Raw genomic sequence first — 10839 nt, forward strand, 5'->3', positions numbered from 1 at the left:
TGTTTGAAGTGTGGGAATTTGTCTCTGCTTTCAAATTGAATAGATTTTCTTCTCTTATACTGCTAACAAATATTTCATAAAAAATGGTATACAATTAAAAATTCATATTAAATAGTATATTTATGCAAATTTTTACTAAAAGGTAATTTTTTGAATGTGATATATTTATCATTATTAACTAACTAAATTGGTTTTTATAAGTTTATTTGAATATGTATTGTTGACCACCAAAATAAATTTATAAAAATTGTATTTGTAACAAAGTTGTTAAAATATATTTATTCTTTATATTTCCTCTTTACCAAATCATAAATGATATGATATTTTAATAATTTTGCAATGTTCAGTGAATATTGTTTATTTTGTAAAATAGTTATAAAAATATATTTTAGTATTGATATTCTAAAGAAAAATGTTAAATTATTAAAAATATGACAGACTAATAAATCGTAGTTGATATATTAATCAAATAAATATTGATATTTTATTATAATTATATTTTAGGAAAATTTCTAATGGAAAAAATAATTTATAATTTTAAACAGCAATAATATAAATTATTTTATTTAAATGTTAATTATAAATATCTAATTAAAGAATAAAATTCAAAACTTTCTATACTTTTACAGAAAAAGTAAAATTTTACTAAAAGGTAGTTTTTTTATGTGATATTGAGATTTATCATGATTAAATAACTAAATTAGTTTTTATAAGTTTATTTGAATATCTATTACTGATTACCAAATAAAAGAAATTCATATTAAATTAAAGAAGACATAAAAGGTATTAAATATTAGTATACTATTTTCTATCAATTTTACACTTATCTTTTTCTTTCTATTCTATACTTCCTTAATAATCTATAAATTTCTTTTTAAACAATTGGATAACATTTTAAAATTTTAATTACTTTCTTTATTAAAGAGACAAGTCCACATATTCATACTCAATTTAGTTATATGTATAATTGACTTTTAAACAATTACTTACTAATGTTTTGTTTTACTTAATTATAATTTCTTCTACAATTTAATGAATTTAGTCATACAGTATTTAGTTTGTTATATTTTTTTAAAAATTTAAAATTAAATGGGTCGTCTCTGTTACCTTTTTTGAGTTCTTCTCTTTTACATTGTGGTATTTTTTTATGAAAAAGAAATTCAATTGTTATATTTTTGATCTCTTATTTTTATTTGTTCACAGAATTGATTATTCATTTAATTTTTTTCACCATAGTTTTGATTTCTTCCATAACTATTTTAATGTGGTTGGTTTATTTTAAACAGTAAGGCGGATTACCTAATATATAATCCTTTAAAAAATATTGAGTCAATTTTATAAATTATTTATATTTATAATATAATGTCATTAATAACATATAAATAATTAATATATTTAGATCATTTAAAAAAATGTGAACTAAACATTTTTTTTTATAAAAAATTATACTTAGGGTCTGTTTGTTAAAAATAGCGGTTGACTGATAAGTTAGCTGATAGCTTATAGCTTATGACTGATGGTTGATGACAAATGACTTATAGTTTATAGCGAATGGTTGAGACTGATAGCTTATAAGCTAATTGAAGTGTTTGGTAAAATTAGCGGTTCAATAAATTTATAAATGTAAAATTACATAAAAGATATTTAATATATAATTATTTTATTCTAAATTAAAATAAATTATAAGGGTTAAAAATGGATTTTAATTAAAATAATAAGGATAAAAAAGTAAGAAAAAATAATAAGCTATAAGACATAAGCTAAAACGCTATTTGAAATAGCGTCTAGAAAATAAGCTATAAGCTAGTAAAATAAGCTATAAGCTCGTGATGAAAAGACCATTATCAAACGGGTCTAAATTATCATATGAGCTTATAAGATATAAGACATAAGCTATAAGCTCGAAAATATGTCTTACCAAACAAAACCTTAAACTTTAAGCAAATCCTCTCATTTATATTAACTTTTATGGCCCGTTTGGTGCTCAGGATAAACGACATGATAGGATATTTGTATCATATCCTATTTAAATTCAGTGTTTGGTGACACAACAGGATAAGATAAGTTAATCCTGAAACTTATCTTGAATATGAGCTGGGTTAGAATCCAATAGGATAGGATAGGATAAAAAAATGATTTACTAATTTACCCATATAAAATATAATTTAAAATAAAAAATTAAATATGACAAAATATAAATAAAAATTAATTTGATATTAAATTAAAAATATTAATAATTAATTTTATAAAAAAAAGAATATTTAAAAATAAAATAATTATTAAAATTTTAAAAATATGAATACTAATTTTATTTTTTTATCAAATTAAGTATACGTTCTTGCAAGGGTAATTTTGTCATTTACCTACTTTATATATATATATATATATATATATATATATATATATATATATATATATATATATATATATATATATATATATATATATATATATATATATATGTATGATGAGGGATATTCTTATTCCAGGAGTAAGTTATCAAGACTTACTCTTCATCATGACCATTGATTCTTCTCAAATAAAAAAATAAGACAAGAAACGAGACAACTATTCTCTATAACTATCATCATCATTCGATATTCCTTACCCCATTATATTACATGTTTATTGAGAAAGACATTCTCCTTGGACCTGAATCCCCTGTAGTTAGGGGAATCCTGCTGTCACGCAGTCACTATTTATAAGCCATTGGATCATATTTTAAAGGCTCAAGTTTAATGATGAACAAATAAATAAAAAACATAATAACTTAATAATTAAAATGAATGGTCTGGATTTGCCTGTAGTCACTATTTGACTGCAGAGAACTGTAGGGAATCTATTTTCAAAAAAAAAAAGGAAGAATTTTAAGACACGTTTATTAATCGTAAATCTAGATAGATGAATCATAGCTACATGCTTTTGCAATACTATTTTACATCTATATAACCTATTATGGACATGTCTCTCATGAGTCATGCCTACAAAATAAACTACTAACACACAAATTTGATGTAAAAACATCCAAATGAACTACTAATACATATCTTAATAGTTAATAATATGTCTTTGTAACCAAACTTCTACTAACAACATTTTAGTCTTGGCTTGTGAAGTTGATATTTCAAAAGTCTAGCAACTTTTGCTCTCTTTGTATATCAGTAGCAAGTTTAGATAGAAGTTTCCCATTTAATCCTCCTCACCAAATCTTCAGCTTCCTTACCATATCTTCAACTTCAGTATAATTTGGAGGTACATCAGATTCTCTGTTTATTAGAGGAAACTTTACTTCGACATCATTTCTGCAGTAAGAGAAATTTCATTGATGACAAGTCGAAAAAGAAACATGAGTTAACTCTCTAATCAAGACTGTTTTTTAGGTATGCAAAGTGGACTACAACAAAGAGTTTCAAATATTTCACAATTAAATTGTGGCTAAATAGGGTCTCATAATATAATTTTATGGTTTAATCATAACTTAATAAGGCCTCTAGATGTTTTGTCATGGTTGAACTGTGGCGAATCATAATCAATACAAAAACTTAAAATGACTCTGTCTCTGTCTCTAATTATAGTAAGAGAAGAAGAAACAACTCTAATTATAGTAAGAGAAGAAGAAACAATAAAAAGAATAAGATTAATTTGAAACAAACCTTCTACCATAAGCAAAGATACCACATTTCTTGATCATTCAACCATCTAATGACAATGCTCCATCAGTAATGTATGGAAGAGCAAGCAACATTTCTTTCCGGGTTTCATATATTTGTAGGTTGGAAAAGAGGCTATAAAACAGCGTCTCTCTAAGTCCGTGCCCAGTTGCAGTAAGAAAAGACAATCTATTTGAATCCAAATGGACCATGTTCACTGCAAAATCAAGAAACCCAGGAGGGCATTCCCCATTTGGCAATTTCGGCTTTGGAATAGCCAACTTCTTTTGTGGATCTTCGTCAACAAAACCTCCAACAAATGGTCTGAAATAAAACAAGTAAACTTATAAAGCGAGTTTTCCATGTCTTAAAGATAGTGATATACAACAAGACCGTGCACAAAGCTGCATGAATTAGTCCTAAATATGGTCTAGGTGAATATCTCTTTCTACATGAATCAATTGTGTGAAAAAAATCACTACAACACGGAAGGCCTACGAAAGCGCTTATTTTGGGCTTTAAAAGCGTTTTAAAGCACTGTGAAAGCCAGCGCTGGCGTAGGTAACAAAAGCGCTTCTAAAAGCGCTCTGGTAGACCCCTCTATAAGAGCGCTTTTCTGGAAAAAACGCTCTGGTATCCCCCCTATTAGAGCGCTTTTTCTGGAAAAAGCGCTCTGATAGCCCCCCCTATAAGAGCGCTTTTCCAAAAGCGCTTTCGTAGGTTGCGTTTTTTATTTTATTTTTTATGCTTTTTTTTATAAACCTATTATTTTTATAATTTCTAAACCTGCATTTATGGCAGCATTCTTTCATGAACCTGTAATTAACCATTGTTATCCCATAAACCTATAATTTACAATCGTAATCCCATTATTTCAGTAATCTCATTATTTCAACAAAGAAGCGATTTCGATTATATACTAAACATGCATTATAATTATACCATTGTAATTAATCCAAAATATATATACACCGATTCACATATTTCTAACATGAAAACAACTAAACCAATTCACATGACATTATAACAATAAGAAAATCATCCCTAAACAACTAAAAATCAACTAAATCGGTCCTAGTCCTGCAAAGTCTGAACATCTTCAAATGACTGAAAATCTTCACAATCTGCAAAATAAAAATAATACAATCAAAATAAAATTATTATTATATAAAGGCTCTAAAATAAGAAGGTAAAGAGTAGAACGAGTATATATATATATATATATATATATATATATATATATATATATATATATATATATATATATGTCGTGTAAAAAGAATAATCAAATTAAATATATCAATAAATACAAATTAATTTATTAATATTTAGGACTTTATATATCTAACTTGAATACATGGAATGGAATATCATTTATTGTAAATTAGTTCAACAAATTTTGTACATAAAGTTTACCTTAAATTTAACACAGCCACGTCATATAGCCCAGAGGGATAAAACAATATAGATCACTAACAATAATCCTGTCACAGACACCCTCAAGAACAACATTAGCTACATGTTATTGATAGGAACACTATTAGAAACTCAACCAACAGCATGTCAAACAATTACAGAATTTGAGAAGTTGTTACCAAATTGATCAAAAGAGCTCAGTATCCTTGTGAGCTTTCTACTATCTCTTAGCAATATAAGAAGTTTCTCTGCAACAACAATTAATGTAAAATTAACAACCAATTGACAGTAAAAATTAGACACAAATAAAAGTTGAATATTAATTTCTATGACAAATAATACATGACAACTAGTTACTACTACTTACCCTTCAGCGTTTTCCTTCATCTTTGAGCTATGCTATATCTACACTTATTTTCCTACACTTGTATATTACACCGTATATTTTAACACAGATAGATACTTGTGCACAGAAATTAAGATAGAATAAATTCATAAAAAATGAATTGTATACCTTGTATGTAGAAAATTACGGTGTTGGTGTAAGCTAGGGGTGTATGTTTACTCAATCAATAAATGTTGCAATAATGATAAGGGGTTGTTGGACTAGAAATTTGAAGGTTTTGTTGGACTTAACCTGCATCGCCTCATTTCTATCCAAGTTGTATTGTGTCACAGAATATGAATCAAGTAACTGTACCCCGAAGGATCCTGCCACAGAAGACTTCGGGGTACAATTACTTGATTCATATTCTGTGGAACATAATCAGCAGGGGCACATTGTGTTCTATCCTTTACCAGTCCATCCACTGTTTGAAGCTCAACCTACAATAGAAAAACGTGATTATTACTAACTACATATAGAAAATCTTGAATCATGTAAAAGTTGATGAAACAGATATCCCTTGTAGGTCTCATTATCAATAACATCTTCTACTTACTTGATACATGTCTTCAATACTCTAAATCACTGATAAAAACCTAACAAACTTTGTCTTCAATACTCTAAATCACACTGATAAAACCTAAATCACTGATAAATTAAAAAAACCCCAATAATATTAACTATAACCCTAAATAAAATTTTGTATTTTTGAAAGCAAACAATGAAAAAAGGAAAATTTTCGGCACAAAACCCTAACCTGAACAGAGAAGAGAGGGTTGAAGGGTGGCGATGGAGTGAGGAAGGCGGCGGCGGAGTCGGTTGAAGGCTGGAGAGGGAGTGAGGACGGCGGAGCAACGAAAGGAAGAAGAAGGTTCGCGTGTTTTGGATCTGAAACAAAACGCGTGTGTTTGTAAAATATATAATTTTTTAAATGGGCTACCAGAGCGCTTTTCAAAAGCGCTTTAATAACACCCCCTACCAGAGCGCTTTTATCCCAAAAGCGCTTTCGTAGCACCCACCCTATAAGAGCGCTTTTAAAAGCGCTTTCATAACCCCCTACCAGAACGCTTTTTAAAAGCGCTCTCATACCCCCCCCCCCCCCCCCCCCTACCAGAGCGCTTTTTGAAAGCGCTCTCATAACCCCCCTTACCAGAGCGCTTTTTTTGCATCATTTTCCCTTGTTTATTAATTTTGTTTTTAGCGAGCCCTACGAGAGCGCTTTTGCTAAAAGCGCTTTAGTAGCTGCGCTGTTACAGCTTAAATTTGGCGTAGTGAATGCATACGAACGAGCGCATAAATATAACTTACCTTAAATATTCAAGACATATGACAGCAAATCGGCCATTTATTGTTTTGCCAGTTGAAGATCCAATTCCATGCAAAACATGATTATAGTTTATTGTGACTTCTGGATCATACTTCTCTAGTGTTTTAACTTCATTTGTACTCAGACAATTGCAAGCATCATCTCAAAACCCACATACTCAGAAAGGATCCTGTTTTACACCAAATTGTAATCTTTTAGAAAACTAAGTAATTATAAAAAGTATCTTATATGTATACATTACTTTGTTAGCTGCATTAGGCCACTACTTGAAACTGTGATGCAATAGTGTGTAGCTGCTAAGGAATGGATGCACTAGTATTGACCACAATTGATATTTCCTGGTGAAACAAAAAGAATGATATTTACCTGCTAGGATCATCATTCTCAACCTTTGCAAGGGTATACACAACACCAAGAGCTGCAGAGTTCTCTTTCTTCAATACCTGTTTCATAGTTTGGTCTTCGGTACGAAATCTACCGTTCTTATTTTGTGATGTAATCATATTACACCTTCCAAGACTCGCTAAAACAAAACTTCATCAGCCAAAAAAATCATTGCAGATAAAAGTAATCCATAAAAAAATTGTATATCAAATTCTCCTTTAACGTACAAGAAAATTCATTTAAGTGAACTAAATTAGGGTTTAATTGTTATAATTAATTACCGAGAACAAAACTAGTATTAACATGAATCGATTTTAGAACAAACCTTGTAAGTCAAGTACAGATTCAGTCGAGTGATTCAATAGAGAATTAAGGAGCTCAATATTTTCTTCATGCTGATTCATCTGATTTATGAAGTTCTCAACATTAGCATCATTTTGATTCAACTGAAAAAACAACAAGTTCCAAGATTAATAAAATAGACAAAAACAATGATGTGGAACAAAAGTAGATATATGTTACAATAACTTAGTTCCATTGTAAATTGAGACCATGAACAAAGTAACAACATGCAATATTAGTTCAACCAGTTAAATGAAAATTTAAAGGTGACAATTTTATGAATCAAGGAAATAATATAAAAAATTATAAATGAAAATAATTGTGAAGTGAAGAAGAAGACAGAGGAGAGGCAACTACAAACCTGGATGTTAGTGTCAGAATCGATGTTGGGTTGAGACATTATTGTAAAGTGAAGCAGAAAGAGTTAAGAAGTGATTTGTGTGAATCGATGTTTCAAACTTGTCTCTGTCTTCAAACTGAATAGATGTTCTTCTTTTATACTACAAATATTTCTGGTCTTATTATGGTATTTTAATAATTTCACATGATTCAGTGAATATTGTTAATTTGGAATAAAAAAGGAATTGTAATTTTTTTATAAAATTACATTTTATTTATGGTATTATAAAGAAAATTGACGTCTCTTATATGGTATTTTAATAATTTCACAATATTCAATGAATATTTTTAATTTTGAATAAAAAAGGAATTGTGAAAATTTTATAAAATTACATTTTATTGATGATAGTATAAAGAAAATTAACGTCTCTTATATGGTATCTTAATAATTTCATAATATTCAGTGAATATTGTTAATTTTGAATAAAAAAGGAATTGTGAAAATTTAATAAAAGTACCTTTTATTGGTGATATTATAAAGAAAATTAATGTCTCTTTATGGTATTTTAATAGTTTCATAATATTTAGTGAATAATGTTAATTTTGAATAAAAAAGAAATTGTGAAAAATTTATAAAATTACCTTTTATTGATGATATTATAAAGAAAATTAACGTCTCTTTTATGGTATTTTAATAATTTCACAATATTAAGTTAATATTGTTAACTTTGAATAAAAAAAAGGAATTGTGACAATTTTATTAAATTACCTTTTATTGATGATATGTATCAATCTTTTTTTTCAATATAATCCTTTTATCCAAAAAAAAATTATGAAGAAAAATGTTAAAAAATTAAAATAAGGAGTTAGTTGTAAAATAAGAAAATAAATATTATATTTTATTGTATTTATATATTAGGATAAATTTTAATGTATAAAATTATTTATAATATTGGAAAAAGGTAATATAAATTATTTTATCTAAAATTTGGTTATTCGTATTTAGTTAAATAATAAAAATTTGCAAAATAAGATATTAAATATTTGGATATTAGTTGTAAAATAAGATATTAAATATTTGGATATTAATCGTAAAATAAGATATTAAATATTTGTTGAGAATCAAGTGTGAGAAAAAGTTCTACATTGATTAGAAAAGGGAAGAAGAATATTTTATATGTGAGAAAACTCACATACCTATCACTTTGAAGTTCTAGGTGAGCAAGTGGTGTGTCCTTAATGTTTGAGGTGAACAAAAAGTTAAGTGTGTCTCAAATGTAATATGCTCTCTCGTTGACTCATCGAAGTCCCTCTAACAATATTAATATACTATTTTTTAATTCTAAATTTTTAAGTTATTTATTTTTTATTAATTTACAAATTAAATGAGTTGTCTCTATTAATTTATAGTTTTGATTTCTTCCTCAATTTTTTTTAATGTGATTAGTTTGTTCTGAATGATAAGATGTATCATCTAATCATAATCCTTTCAAAATATTGTTTCAGTTTTATAAACTATTCATATTTTATAATTTAATTAATAATATATATATATATATATATATATATATATATATATATATTTATATATATATATATATATATATATAATAATTAGTATATTTAAATTATTTAAATCATAAGATCATAGGTCACATAATTTAAATTCACTGCAATACAATTTGAGGTGCTGGACAGGACAACTTTTTTTGTACTCTGTTTGATGCAGAAACTAATCATAGTACTGGACAAAAAATATGGCAAGGTACTGGACAAAATCTTAATTTCTTGTCCTCCACTAAACCATGGGACAACTTTTTGTCCCAAGTACTAGTTATCAACAAAATATCAAAAAATAAAGAGTGAAGACCCATTTTGGTCCCTCACAAAAACTACAGAACCCAAATTAGTCCTCCACAATAAATAGGATCCGATTTAATCTCTTACAAAATATAACCATGTCATATTAGTCCTTCTGGGGATATTTTTTTCAAATCGGTTTTTTCTTCTACTTTTAAACCGTGACTGGACCGCCAAGTCGTATTTTATTTTTCATTTTTCATATTTTAAATACTAAATTTATTTTTATTTTTAATTTCGATTTTATTTTTAAGCAATTCAGATTTTAAAATAAAAAAAAAAAAGATAAGATTTGTTCTGAAAAAGAATCAAACTTAAGACATTTAGGTCACATCATATGCTTTTACCACTATGCCAACATACACTTGTGACAAATAATTCGCATGATTTATAGTAATATTAAACAATTCTAAATTTAAAATATAAAATATAAAATTTGTACCCATGAGGTCTCAAACTCAAGTTCCTTCAAATTTAATGATAGTCACTTCACTGTAAATATGAAAAGTGATTTAAGAGCGGGTGAATCAGTTAGATTAATCGGTATTAGTGAATTTTTCTCGATTATGAATGTTAGCAATATTGTTCTAATTTTTTCGAAATTGTTATAATAGTTTCAAAAAAATTAAAACATTGTTAACATTCATTATCGAGAAAAATTCACTAATATCAATTAATCTAATTCATGCAACCCCTCTTAGATTACTTTTCATATTTACAATAAAGTGACTACCATTTAATTGGAAGGGACTTGGGTTTGAGACCCCGTTGGTATCAAAATTTATATTTTTTGTTTTAAATTTAGAATTGTTTAATATTACTATAAATCATGTCAATTATTTGTCATCAATGTATGTTGACATAGTGGTAAAGGCATATGATGTGACCTAAATGTCTTGAGTTTGATTCCTTCTCAAAACAAATCTTATTTTTTTTATATTTTAAAATCTGAATTGTTTAAAAATAAAATAGAAATTAAAAATAAAAATCAATTTAGTATTTAAAAAATGAAAAATGAAAAATAAAATACGACTTGACGGTCCAGTCACGGTTTAAAAGTAGAAGAAAAAACCGGTTTGAAAAAAATATTTACAGAAAGACTAATATGACCCGGTTATATTTTGTAAGGGATTAAA

The 10839-nt window shown here is 27.1% G+C and overlaps 1 pseudogene; it reads right to left on the reverse strand.

The window, feature by feature from the left end:
* Window positions 1-3199: 3199 nt before the first annotated feature.
* Window positions 3200-7904, reverse strand: LOC131615112 (protein DEFECTIVE IN MERISTEM SILENCING 3-like; annotated as a pseudogene).
* Window positions 7905-10839: the final 2935 nt, after the last annotated feature.

The sequence above is a fragment of the Vicia villosa genome, linkage group LG6 (assembly GCF_029867415.1).
Source record: "Vicia villosa cultivar HV-30 ecotype Madison, WI linkage group LG6, Vvil1.0, whole genome shotgun sequence".
NCBI lineage: Eukaryota > Viridiplantae > Streptophyta > Magnoliopsida > Fabales > Fabaceae > Vicia > Vicia villosa.